The 13,763-nt window shown below is 51.5% G+C and overlaps 1 long non-coding RNA gene across 1 annotated transcript; it reads right to left on the reverse strand.

The window, feature by feature from the left end:
- Positions 1-3,345: 3,345 nt before the first annotated feature.
- Positions 3,346-6,945, reverse strand: LOC130854482 (uncharacterized). Its single transcript, XR_009054031.1, has 4 exons — positions 6,856-6,945; positions 6,176-6,288; positions 4,211-4,344; positions 3,346-4,021 (listed from the first exon to the last, which is right to left on the reverse strand). It is a non-coding gene; the product is annotated as an uncharacterized LOC130854482 (long non-coding RNA).
- Between the last annotated feature and the right edge of the window lie 6,818 nt (positions 6,946-13,763).

Raw genomic sequence — 13,763 nt, forward strand, 5'->3', positions numbered from 1 at the left:
CTGCCCGGTCCTGCCCCTGCCCTGCAGGCCACTCTTTAGGAGGCCTTGTTTGGTGATGCCCCCTGGTCCCGCCTGGCGCCAGCCTGGCCTGGTCAGCTGTGCCCCTCCCCAGGGCTGTCCCCACAAGCCATCTTCTCCAACAAAGGGCCAGTGTTGTCGGGAGGGCAGGTGCTATGCAGGCAGGATGGCAGCCAGGCCTGCAGGGGTTCTGGGCAGTCAGATCACAGAGGGGTGACCAGGGTCTGGATGGTCGGGGCCAGGGCTGGCGGGCTCTTCATTGTTTCTGTTGGTTTGGAGCCACTGCCCCTGAAAGAGGTCAGGGAGGGAGGCAGGCACAGGCTTGGTCTGGGGAGATGAGGTATATTTGCCAAGCTGGTGGCTGGAGGTTAGATGAGGGCCCCCCAGGATGGGTGCAAATTCTCTACCCTCCCCACTATGGGTCCCAGGCCCCACCTCAAGCTCCAAGCCCCAGCTCGACCTGAGACCAGCAGCAGAGAGCTGGAGTCCACCCCCTTCAGCAAGGAAGGAGACCACCCTTCTGCACAGCAGACCATTGAAACTCCTGCTTGGGCCCACAGCCCACCTCTCTGCAGCCAGGTTGGGCCACCTGCTGGTCCCATAGGGCCAGACTTCAAATATCCACAGCTGACCAGTCAGCCCCAGGGAAGGTGTCTCCCCTACCCCAACAGGGAGACACTTCTGTGAGTACAGGCTGGTCACAAACAGGATTTAAGCCAATGGTGGGCCAGGGCTGCTGACCATCTCAGGTCACATCGATAAAGACCAAGTACCTAAAATGAGCGAGGTGAGAATCACCTTTGCTATTTGCAGCTCACACTTGTGGGAACAGGACTATTTACAGATATTAGAAATGTCACAGAGCAAATACAAATGAATGGAAGTTTCAGAGAGTAATGAATGAAAGCTACAGACTTCAGGACAGCGGGAGGATAAATAAGAATCTGTCAAGGATTTCATGTAGGTTGTATTTTTCCCACCAGATCATAAGCTCCTTGGGGGTCCTGTTCATCTCAGTAACTCCACCACCATCTCAGTCTCTCGCTACCTGTCGCCACTCAGCTCATGGCGATGGCAACAGATACAGGATAGATCAATGGGTGGATAGATGGGTGGATGGGGAATGAGTAGGTGGGTGGATGGATAGGTGAGTGGGCGAACTGATAAACAGCCGACTTCACAGACAGGGCTGGCTGAGTAATAACTGTCTGAATCCTACCCTGGGAGGAAGCCAGAGTAGAAGCTGCATGACCCTGACCAGCACAAAGCCTAGGCTTCTCAAAGATTTCTTACAGAGGATGCAAAAGACACTAAACGTAAGAGAAAAGATGGATAACTTAGACTTCTTTAGCATTAGTAACTTCTGTTCATCAAAAGACATCATTAAGAAAATGCAATAAAGAAGTGAAGCCATATCTATACTTGATGATGGATGTTCACGAAACTTCCTGTGGTCATCATTTCAGGATGCACGTAAATCAAATCATTACGCTATACACCTTAAACTTACATAGTGCTCTATGTCTCCTACATCTCAATAAAACTGGAAAAAAAAATAAAAACAAAATTCGAAAAAGAGATACGTGAAGCCACGAACTGGGAGAAGATATTCACAATGCCTACATCTGACAAAAGTTTATACCCTGTGATATAAAGACCTCCTATCAATCCACACAAAAAGGCACACAGCCTGATAAATGGTGCTCAAAAGATTTGAACAGGCATTTCACAGAAAAGGGTGTCCAAATAGCCCATGAGCATATGAAAAGACACACGGTACCATCAGTCATTAAGGGAAAGCAAATTAAAGCCCCAGTGAGATAGCATTTTACAGCTACTTGGATGGCTAGAATTAAAAGGTTGGTGAGGCTGTGGCATAGCTGGAACTTTCATACTTGCCTGTGGGAGTGTAAATTCGTACAGTCACTTCAGAAAACTGTTTGGCCCTTCCCTATTAAAGATAAAAACATGCTTACCTCTGACCTAGGAGAAATTCCACTCCTAGGTGTATATCCAAGAGAAATGAGTATGTATGTCTGCACAAACACTTTATTTGAACGTTCATAAGAGCCCCAAACTGGAAACATCCCAAATGCCCACTAACAGTAAAAATAGATACACACATTGGAATACATCCATACAATGGAGTACCACCCAGCAATAAAAAAAGAGCCAACTACTGACACCTACAACTACATGGACGATCTCACAGACATTATACTGAGCAAAAAAAAAAAAAAAAAAAAAAGCCAGAGTGTCTACTGTATGATTCCATCTATAGAAAGTACAAGAGTAGATAAAACTAATCTGAAGTGAGAGAAATCAGATAGCGGTTACTTTGGGGGTCAGGTTAGTGGGAAAAGGGTACCAGGAGCCTTCTGGAATTCTGGAAATGCTCTATATCTTGATCTGGATGGTAGATGTGTGTGTAAAATTCATCAAACTCTACACTGATGATGTGTGCAGTCATTATATTATGGTATACCTCAATGAAACATTAAAAAAAAAATACATCAAAGTTTCCTTTGTCCTGGAAGAATTTAGTGCACCCGCCTGGAAGTGGGGTAAAGGGAGAAACACAGAGAGAACCCTATCATGGCCCTTCAAAGATGCACAGTTCTTGGGACTCAGTGAAGCATCTCAGAGGAATTTTTTAAGGAGAGGCTGAGTCCTTGCTGAGGCAGGGTCTGGATCAGATGACAAGGAAAGGATACTCTTAAAGGAAGTCCAAGGGGTGAGGTATGTGATGACAGAGTGACACACACCTGGAAATTTCCTGCCAGCTTTGCCCCAGGCTCCCGCACACGCCTCACTTGCTGAGGCCCACAGAGGGAGCGGGCCAGGCTCCTGAGCCTCCCTGCCCTCCTGTGCCATGTTCCGGGGGGTAGGGTAACCCCTCACCAGCGTCCCATCCACAGTCTCTGGGAGGGAAGGGTCTGTGTTGGCCACTGTACCAGCAGCTGCCCACTCAGCTGAAATCAGAGGTGCCTGGGAGTGTAACGGAAAGTGGGGTCCAGCTGGTCGCTGCTCAAAAGCCAAAAGAGAGGCAAGGTTGGTGGGAAGGAAAGTTTGCTTTATTTTAGATGCCGGCACCCGGTGGGGGCGGGGAGGTAGGTGGACCCCTGTCCAAAGGCCGACTCCCCTCCAACGGACAATCAGCGGGCAAGAGCTTTTATAGACAGAGGGAGGGGGCTACATGTAGAAACAGCACAGTCAGTTCTGCCAGTCACCTTGAAATTGGTCATCAGTGGTCTGACCAGCATCATCTTGATTGCTTTAAGTACATTTAGTCTTCAGTTCCAGGGTCATTTTCTCCCCATTTCTTTGAGGCCAGTTCTCGGAATGGGGGCAGCATATGTCAAGGCTACAGTCTGGTCATCATGTAGTTGACGTCTCCACCTGGTGGGGGTTTCAGCCTCTACAAGACAGCTCACAGAATATGGCTCAGAATATTATCTATAGCCCGTGAGAAGGAACTAAATGTACTTGACTATGTTTAATGACTAAACTGTTATTATTTGGTCTCCTTTGACTGTTTTCCTTTGTTTCTGCATTTTCTTGCTTCTCTGATTAAACTTATTTTTTGGCTAAAATTTTTCCACAGACAAAAGGCAGGCTGAGGACATGGGGGACATGGACCATAGGGTCCAGGAGGAGGTAGGAGAAAAGCAGCCCTTGAGATACTCTTCCGCCCTCTGGGACCTTAGTTCTCTCCTTGGTTACATGGGGAGGTTGAGTTAAGCCCCCCCAGGTGGTTTATGCTGGAGGTTCTGATGGTTCCCTGGGTGCCCCAAACCACTCATGAGCCAAGGTGGCCTGCCAGGGGCCATCCTCCTCCCCACAGAGCAGCAAGCACATCTGGAAGGCCCCAGGGCCCCCCTCTGTTGACCTCACAGAGCTGAAGTCATCTGTGCTTCTTCTCCCATGAGTCAGGGAGCATCACAAGATGGTGACACAGGTGACAGCTGGAAGCCCAAGGGATGGAGCAGGAACAGGCTGAGGACTAAAACATCACAGGTGCAGAGAAAGGAACCTATGAGTCACACTCGCCTCTTTCCTCTCCCCACTGCCCCCCTCCTGTAATCAGGAGTGCCCTCTCCATCCTGCCCTTCCACCTCCTTAGCATCCCTCTTGCCCATCCTCCCTCCCCAATCTGTGGCTCCTGCCCCAGGTCCAGGCCACAGACCCACACCTTAGAGACTGGAGGAGGCCTCTCTGCGTGCTCCAGCCTGAGCGCCTCAGTCAGACCTCCTCAATGCTTCCAGGAGGTGCTCCCCACGCCCAACTTTATTCAAGTATGATTTACATTCAATAAGATGCATAGATCTGAAGAGTAGAGTTTGAAGAGTTTTGACAAATGTATATCCCTATGCAACCAAAACCCCAATCAAGGTATAGAATATTTCCATCACCTTGGAAAGTTCCTTTGTACTCCCTTTCAATCAGCCATCCTACACCCAAAACAATCTCTGTTCTGATGAGTTTTGTGAGTTCTTGAATTCCACATATGAGGGAATTTCATACTAATCATGCACAACTTATTTCTTTATGTCTGGCCTCTTTTATTCAGCATGGGCAATGTTTTGCCCTTATCCATCTTTTGAACTAGTTGGATAAGGTTCCATTTTATGAACGTAACTCAACTTGTTTATCCATTCTCCTGTTGATGGACAGCTAGGCTGTTTCCACTTTTGTTTTTTACTATTATGAAAAATTATACAAGTTTTTGTGTGGACATACATGTGCATTTCTCTTGAGGAAATGCCTACAAGTTGAATTGCTGGGATGTATAGTAGATATATATCTTTGAAAGAAATTGCTAAACTTTTCTGAAGTGGTTGTACCATTATAAACTCCCAGCAGTAATGGTCGAGAGTTCTGGTCACTCCACATTCACACCAACATTTCATGTTGTCAGTCTTATTAACTTTAGCCATCAGAGGATTTTTTTTTAATTAAAAAAATTCTGTGCATCTTTATTGGAGTACAATTGCTTTACAATGTGCTAGTTTCTGCTGTACAACCAAGTGAATCAGCTATATGTATACATATATCCCCATATCACATCCCTCTTGAGCCTCCCTCCCACCCTCCCTATCCCACCCCACTAGGTCATCACAAAGCACCAAGCTGATCTCCCTGTGCTATGCAGCAGCTTCTCACTAACTATCTATTTTGCGTTTGGTAGTATATATATGTCAATGCTACTCATCAGAGGATATATATATTTTTTAATTTATTTTTTATTTTTTTGGGGGGTACACCAGGTTCAATCATCTGTTTTTATATACATATCCCCGTATTCCCTCCCTTCCTTGACTCCCCCCCTCAAGTCCCCCCCACCCTCCCTGCCCCAGTCCTCTAAGGCATCTTCCATCCTCGAGTTGGACTCCCTTTGTTATACAACAACTTCCCACTGACTATTTTACAGTTGGTAGTATATATATGTCCATCAGAGGATATTTTTAAAAACCACACCTCAACAACTGAAATGTCCATTAAGTGATGAACGGATAAAAAATGTGGTAAATCCATACAATGGCATATTATTTGTCAACAAAAAGAATCAAGCACCAACACATGCTCCAACAAAGATGAACCTTAAAAACATTATACTAACTGAAAGAAGCCAGTCGCAAGTGACCACATGTTGTATGATTCCAGTTATATGAAATGTCCAGAAATGGCAAATCTATAGAGACAGAAAGTGCATTAGTGCTTACCTAGGGCTGAGGGGTGGGAGGGCTGAGGGATGATAGCTAATGGACATGGGATTTCTTTTGGGGGTAATGAAAATATTCTAAAATCGATTGTGGTGATTCACAACTCTGTGACTATATTAAAAGCCATTGAATCGTACTTTAAATGGGTGGATTGTATGGTCTGAGAATTGTATCTCCGTAAAGCTGTTTACAAAACCCGCCACATTTAATTAACCAGCTACCCGCTGCAGCGCCCCAGTGTCCTCAAGGTAAAAACCCAGATTCTCAGACCCAGACTCATCAACATCCTCCCTCTCTTCCATAGGCGTAGTGGAAATTCTGCCATTTCCAGATGCCCTATCCGCTGTCACGCCTCTGAGCCTGTGCCCATATTGCGCCTTCTTCCTAATCCTTGTTCCACCTCATACTGATTCATGCTTCATCATCCGGCTCACCTGACAGCCTTCTCTCGCCCCTCTTCTGATTGCTTGTTCGTCTGTGTGTTCGTTCGTTCATTCACTCATTTATTCAGCAAGTAATTATTAGGCACCTGCTGTATTCTTAGGCACTGTGGATACAATGGCAAACAAAACAGACTACATCTCTTGCGGAGGTTATGTGACTGTCTCATGCACGATATTAACTGAGCACTTAGTAAAGTCCCTCCTCTAAAGTCTGATTCAACACTAACCTCTCCGGACTTTCACAAGTTGATGGTGGAACTGCCGCCCCCACACAGTTGGGGACTCTGTGGGGTCAAGACCCGGGACGGGCTCTCCTGGGCATCAGAGCAAGGGTGAGGCTTCCTGCATGGCCACCTCTCTCCACACCGTATAGAGCTCTTGCACAGCCCTGGTCCCACTGCCCGCTCACCTCCCTGTTCAGCAAGGCGGGAACTGCAACGAGGAGATGAGAAGGCAGGGTGCCCACTGCCCGGATGGGGTCACGGAGGCCCTGAGAGGAGGCCACACAGCTGTGGGACTTTGCCAGGAAGCTGGCTTCTCAATCTCTCTTCCTGGGCAGGGTTCCTGTGGCCCAGCTAACTCTGAAGGCTGAGGATGGTGTCCCCAACACCAGGAGTGATTTCAGGCCCAGCCAGGACCATGGCCCAGGGGCTGGTGCAGGGGGTCACTACCTGTGGGCATGTCTCCGGCCGGGGCAGCACGTGGCAGGATTGTCACAGAGCAGCCGTGTGTCTCCTGAGCCTCCTTCCTCCCCCTCAGCCTGGTGCAGGTGAGTCACACACACCTGAGTGTGAAGTCATCCTCTGGGCGTCCTCTCCCAGGAGGCATGCGGTTTACAAGGGAAGCCACAGGAGAGGGGCTGAGAGCACACCTCCTTCATGGTGTGGTTAGTACTCACGTGCCCTCTTCACGGTGACATCGCTTCCAAGGCCCCGCAGACACCTGGCTCCTCCTTGTAGTTGTTCTTTCTGGTCTGTTCTGGCAGCAGCAAGGGCAGAGCTGGGTCTTCCGTAGGTCGTGTGGGGTATCTGAGGCCTCCCTGGAACCTGCACCCTCGGGCCTTTCCAGCTTATTTCTCCTTGGTTGCTGGGGTCAGGGCCCGAGGGCTGGTGGGATCCCTGCTCAGGGTCGGATGCCTGTCCCTGTTTCTCCCGCTGCACCAGGAGGGGCGGGAGTTCCTGTTATACCAATTACACAGTGCCTACTGGGGCCCTTCCCTCCTCTGGGGCAGCGAACTCTGGGACCAGAGTTCTTATAGCCTCTTCGTGCCCCTGGAGGAAAGAGGTTCACAGGACATACGCCTGTTTCTCCAGTGCACACCACTGGAGGGCAGGTGCCTGGCAAAGCTCAGAGGCCACAGTGAGGGAGAAGCTGTCGCCCTTCTGGACCCCGGGAATGGCGCTCCTTGGCCGTAGCTGCAGCCCTTCACCTGTTCCCTAAGTGCGGAGCTGCTGCGGAGGTGCTAACGGGGGTTAAGTGATGGTTTCAGAGTCTCAGGACTTTGGGGGTAGGATGTTCTCGTGGACAGGAAGGGTGATCGCCCCAGGCCTCCGGAAAGCTGCCCACAGGCACCCTCTGCCACTTCCTCCAGATCCTCTCTCACTTCTCCCCCTTCTCCTGGGACACCCCATCTTTCCCTAAAGCCGTGACGAAGCCTGGGCCTTGGTCCTCACAGCAGGATGGAGCCCAGGGGTCCTGTTTGCACAGGACCTGACGATGCGGAGGACGGCGAGGGTTTACTGCCATCCCGTTCTTCTAAAATAACTACACATCCAGCGCATCCTGCATGGCGAACATGAAGTTGCGTCACGCTGATGATTTGGTGACCTGTGGCTGCATGACAGACTAGCCGGGAACAGCAGCTTCAATCGATAACGATTGCTAATTTGGCTCCTGGACCTGGGGGCTGACTGGACCCAGCCCTCAGATGACAGCTCTCCCTCGGGGTGTTCTGTGGCCAGATGGTGGCTGGGCTGGGGTCATCTTGAAGTCTTCCTCCCTCCCACGTCCGGTACTCAGGCTGAAAAAGACTCAGACAGGCAGGGCCGGACACAGCTGGGTCTCTGTGGACATCCCTCACTCTCTATGTGGTCTCTCCCTGTGGTCTTTCCACATTGTGGCTTCAGATAGCTAGACTTCTTCATGGTGGCTGAGGGCTCCCAGATCTATAAGAAACATCCATGTTTCTCCATCTTATATAACTTGACCTTTTTCTTGACAGTAACCTCGATGTTCTTTTTAGAGAGCGCTCACTCCTTCCTGCTATGAACTACATTGCAACGTGTCTTCTGTTAACTTGACAATGACAGTGAAGGGCATCCTGTCCAAATCACTTCACTTTAATTCCTTGGTTTCTTCCTAGACCACAGAACTGATGGGGAGACGTCTCAGTTTGAAAACAGACAGACACACACACACATGTGTACACACGTTTGTCATGTCTGACCTCCCACAATTCTTCCCCTTCCTAACAACGCTCTGACTTTCTTTGGAGGAAAGCTTTCTCCCACCACATTTTCTGAGCTTGTAAATCAATGTATCCAGGTGCCTGAGCCCTACTGTGTAAGCCAGGGGTCTACAAACTTTCTCTTAAAGGGCCAGTTAGTACATTCTTTACGTTTTGCGGACCAAGAAGCAAAATTGAGGCTATGGGGTAGGTCCTTATATACTGGTCTTGAATTGTGCTAAAGCATCAGGCATGGAGAGGAGACATCAGATTGAAGAGATACTTAGGAAGTCAAGTCATCAAAACTCGGTTGTTAAGGTCATGGGAAGAATGGATAAATTGCAGATGAAGAAAGGGCACAAGAGCAACGTCCAGAGAACTGCTGCATTAGGTGGGGTTCTCCAGAAGCAGAGCCTGCGACTGGGATCCTTGTGAAGTTGATTTGTTAAGGGATTGCTCTTCAGAACAACCTGCAAGCCCGGCAGGGGTGAAGCAGGGAGGGGCTGGCATTGGCCTGCTCACAGATCAAGGGCTTTGGAGCATAACCTATACAAGGCCAGCATTTTATACTCTGTACTAGACATTGTTTGTGGGCTGCCCCTGCAGAGCTGTAAGTTCCCAGATGAGGCAGCTCTTGTCACCTCAGAGCCATTCTCTAGAGAAAGGGGGGCCGTAGGCCGAGAGCTCGCAGTCGTGGCAGCTGGGAGTGGGCGCCTTGGCCCTGCAGAGGGATGTGGGCAGAACACCACAGTGTTTCTTACAGCCCCTGCGTTGCTCAGCCCCATCTGCCTCTCACATTAAGCTGATCCCACCTGCCTAGGGACAGACAAGAATTGGTTTGGGATGTATAGTGCACCTAAAGGATAGCGTCCCATCTTCACAGGATGTCATCTCCAAGCTGGTGCCTCAGCTGCATCTTTACGAGGCCATTCAACCATCTCTCAGGTCCACAGCCTTTGCGTGGTGTGGAACCTGGGATCATGGACCCAAGGCCACACCACCTTTTCTGCAACGTGGACCTCTGGTCTGCAACAATATCGTATGAGAGCCCACGGCAGTGAATTAGACACTCTGCGAGCCCTCAGATAAAGGTGCTGACCTCAGGCCCCATAGGATGGAGAGGCAAACCCATACGCAGAAGATGTATCATTTTGGGTCAAAGGGAATCACCGCCCTCCCCACGATAGAAGGGGTCCTATGTGGTAAACTTGCACCGGGTGGCTGGTTGGTCTCCTCCTGGGATGTTACTGTATCGGGGACTCGGTTTTGGTCTCCCTGGGTGACAGGTTGGACATTTGGCAGTGGCAGTAGCTAGATTTGCCCTGGTGACAGGGAGCCTAAGCTGTGGGCACGTATCTAACTTGATCTCCGTCTCCCTGATACTCTGTCCTCCATGACGCTCCCCGGAGGCCCATATTGTACCATCACCAGATGGAGAGCAAGGGGTGGGGGCAGGGACTGGCCGAGTCACCCTGCCTCCTTGGTTGTTTGGTGGCTCTTCTGCACTGGACACTCCCTAGGGTCTGTTAAAATGTGCTACCTGGATCCTCACATTTTGCCCACTCCCAGAGGTCTAACCACATGTCTCTTTCCCAGTCCTTGCATCCCGGACAGGCCATTCTTGCTCTTTCCAGGCCTCTGACCAGCTAGCTAAGCCATTTGCCCCTCCCCACGAGCATGTGTACGTCTTTTGCTCAGTGACTTCTCTCTCTGCGTAGAACAGAGGACCAGGCGCGCTGCCCTCATTTCTGCCCATTGGAAGGATGCCCTCTCACCGCCGTCTTCTGGTCCCTTGAGTGGGCTGAAAGAGCTTCAGTATAGTCTCTGTCCACATGTGGTTTGTACCCACATACCACGTGGCCTCGTCTGTGAACCACGCTCAGGAATCTTCCTTGTCTGCCAGCTGGTTATAATAAACTCTTCAAGTGGCAATAGATACCTTCCGGGGGGAGGTTTTGGGGCACCATCCCCGTCTCGAATCTTGGGGTCTCATCTCTTCCCTACTAGGGCCTGACTTTGGTGAAGAGAGCAGCCTCAGCCTTTCTGAGGTTCTGCCTGCAGTGAGGTCCTCGCCCCATCTCACTCTGTCTGGCCTCCAGCTGCAGAAGATTAAGCTCAGTGCTTCTTGCCAAGAGGTTTCCTCAGACACTCACACTTGGTTCTGAATGGCTGATGAAGAGATCTGGGACTGCCATTTCCTTTCTTTGATGAATGAGTGACACTTAGCAATAGCCACTCAATTCCATCGTCTACACTGTTATTCTTTCCTCCTGCCTCTTGGAGACAGGGCACCAGCTGGCATAGCCCCTCGTCCGTATGCCATCCTGGGTCACTGCGGGTGAAGATCATAGCAGATGTACAGCTACCCCATGCCCGCGACTGTCAGCAGTGATGGGACCTGGTTCACAGCTGGTCGGTGACCCACCTCCAGCATCCTGTTCTCAGAGGCTGCCCCCCAGGTTCCCTCCCGGTACCCACTATCTTAGTCTGGTTCTCTAGTACCAGAGCCTGAGGTGGGCCTTCAGATTCCCGTGGTTTACTGAGGGAGTGCTCGCAGGAGAAATCTGCAAGGAGAGAGGGAGGGTGAAGAGAAGGGGAAATGGTAGGGTAAGCAGCTGGCTTTGGGTGATGGTCAGCCCTGACCGGATCCCCAGGGAACACTAACCTCACTCTAGCCAAGAGGCTGTCATCTGGTGGCTTTTAGGAATCAGTCTGTGACTGCAGAACCCTTGGCAGGGGTGCATGTGTGGAGGCGGGGCTGGGTGACCTCCCAGGCAAGGAGGCCCCTGTCTGCCGAGGACAATTGTCTGGTGAAGAGAAGTGAGCTGCCAGCAGCCCACACCCTCAGCAGCGGAGGGATGGGTGCCAGCCGGAGAAGGAGAGCCTGACGGACCTCCACTATACCTAGTGACCATGGAACCCATGAAGACAATCGGAAAGGTGCGGTCAGGGGCACTCCAGGAGCGCTGCAGACCTAGAAGAGGGGGTTGTCATGGAATCCAAGAGAAGGGAGTTTCAAGGCAGAACCGGTAACTGTCAAAGGCAGCTGTGAGGTCCAGCCTCCAAAAGTGGCATGGACTTGAGCAACCAAGGAGTCCTAGGTGAGCTTGCAAGAAATGTTTCAGAAAACTTCAGAGATGTGGGCTGCGGGTGTCAAGGATGATGGGCGATCGAGGAAAGACTGAGAAGTCTGTGTAAGAGGGAGCAGAGAGAGGTTGGACAGCAAAGGGTAGGGCTGAGGCTGTTAGACCTGGGGCCCAAAGCTCCAGGCCTGGGGAAGGGGTAGGGGAGGGTAAAGGAAAGGGGCTGAAGCCCCTCCCAGAAGAGAAGGAGGTGACAGTGTCAGGGGCTGGGGAGGGGCTGGCCCTGACTGGGGAAGGGATACCACATCCTCTGGGTCTGGGCGGAAGAAGATAAGACTGGGTGGAGGGAAGTGAGTGGGGGTCTGTGTGATGGTGGAATAGCCTGCTTAGAGCGAGGTGGGCATGGTGGAGCAGGAGGCTGGAACAGAGCAAGAGTGAAATGGGTGGATGGGTGGGAGACGCTGCCCTGAGTTCTCAGTGAGGCTGGAGACCCTAATGTGTCCTGGCAGCCACCTGCGGGGCTGAATAACTTTCCCTGCCAGCACCCTATGGTCTTGTGTGGAGGGACAGTCATTGGATTCAGAGTGGGGGCTTTGCAGGGTGTGTTGGGAAGAACAGAAACCCAAGAGCCACGGGCTGGAGGATTTGCTGCGTGGCTTGCGTGAGGGGAGGGAGGGAGGGCAGCAGAGGGTGGAGAGGGGCGTGGCAGGAGGCTGAGCTCCAAGCTGCCTGAGCCAGGCCCTGGCTGGGCTTTCCCCGTGGGCTTTTCTCATTCTAGGCCCACAGAAGGAAGTAGCCCGTCTCAGGAGGAGTTAGTGGGGTGGGGTGGGCCGGTCTCCACGCAGCCTTGCTAGGCAGTCACCGGCCTGTATTCAGCTGCATCCCTGGCTTCAGGCTCCAAAGCTAGAGTAGCAGGAAGGTTTGCTTTTCATCGAGAAGTTAAGGGAGGATACTGCCCTGCCTCTCCCTCCCCACCCCCTGTCCACTTCCTGCCTTTAAGGCAATGGCATTCAAACTTTTTGTTTTTAACCACAACCCACAAGTAAGAATTAATTTTGCATCATGATTCAGCAGACACACACACACAGCTGCAACGAAAGTTTCACGATACAAACCTCACCCTTACTTTGCAGGGTGCTTTTAATGTGTCCTGCTTTATTCTCATCTATTTCTTTAAAAAGTGCTGGTCACAGCCCACCAAACTGATTTCACGGGCCACCCAATGGGGCCATGGGGAAGCGCTGCTCCGAGGCCGCGGTGGGCTGGGGGCCCCTTTGGGAAGCTGTCAGTGATGCTCTTCACCTCTGCCAGGAGGGTCTGTTCTCAGAGAAAACGCCTCTTGCGGGCAGAAGGCAGTGGCCACAGGATTCCATTTTTAATGGAAGTTCCCCTTCTCGCCTCCCCTTCCATCCCCCTGCAAGAAGAGAAACGGACCGCCCTGGAGAAACCCTGGAGGCGGGGGACTTCCCGGCCCCCAGCGCTCGAGGGGCAGTCCCGTGGCTGACGACACTCTGCACGTGTGCTCCTGGCTCACCCTGGCACACGCACCCCTGCTCACATGCAGACCTGTACTCTCCTGACACTCCCCACCACACGTACACGTACACTCCAGGGGATATACTTTGGGGTGCCTGCCAGATCCCCCTTCCTTCTGCGGGCTTGCCCTCACCCAGTCTCTGTGGAGGGAAGGCCACAACAGCCACATTTGCTTTTGTCTGATCACCTGAGGCCAAAGCTGAGTAAAGGGGGGACGCTGGTTGGCTGCCGGGCTCTGAGCATCAGGTTCGCGGCCCCAAAGTTGAGGAAACGAGGAAGGACAGTCGTTTGTGTGTCTGAGACTGTGAGGACAGTTAGAACGAGGGCCCGGGCAGGGGCTGTAGCAAGGAAACCTTCAGGGGCAAGAGAAGACCCGAGGGCCCTCAGAGGGGAGGTGGGCGGGGTGGCCAGAGAGGGGTGGCCCACCAAAAAGCATCTGTGCTCACATGACGAGATTCCTGTTTCTGAGCTCAGAGGATGCACGGGGGCTTACCGTCTGAGCCAGGCCAGCACC

Source organism: Hippopotamus amphibius, chromosome 5 (genome assembly GCF_030028045.1).
Source record: "Hippopotamus amphibius kiboko isolate mHipAmp2 chromosome 5, mHipAmp2.hap2, whole genome shotgun sequence".
In the NCBI taxonomy this organism is placed as follows: domain Eukaryota; kingdom Metazoa; phylum Chordata; class Mammalia; order Artiodactyla; family Hippopotamidae; genus Hippopotamus; species Hippopotamus amphibius.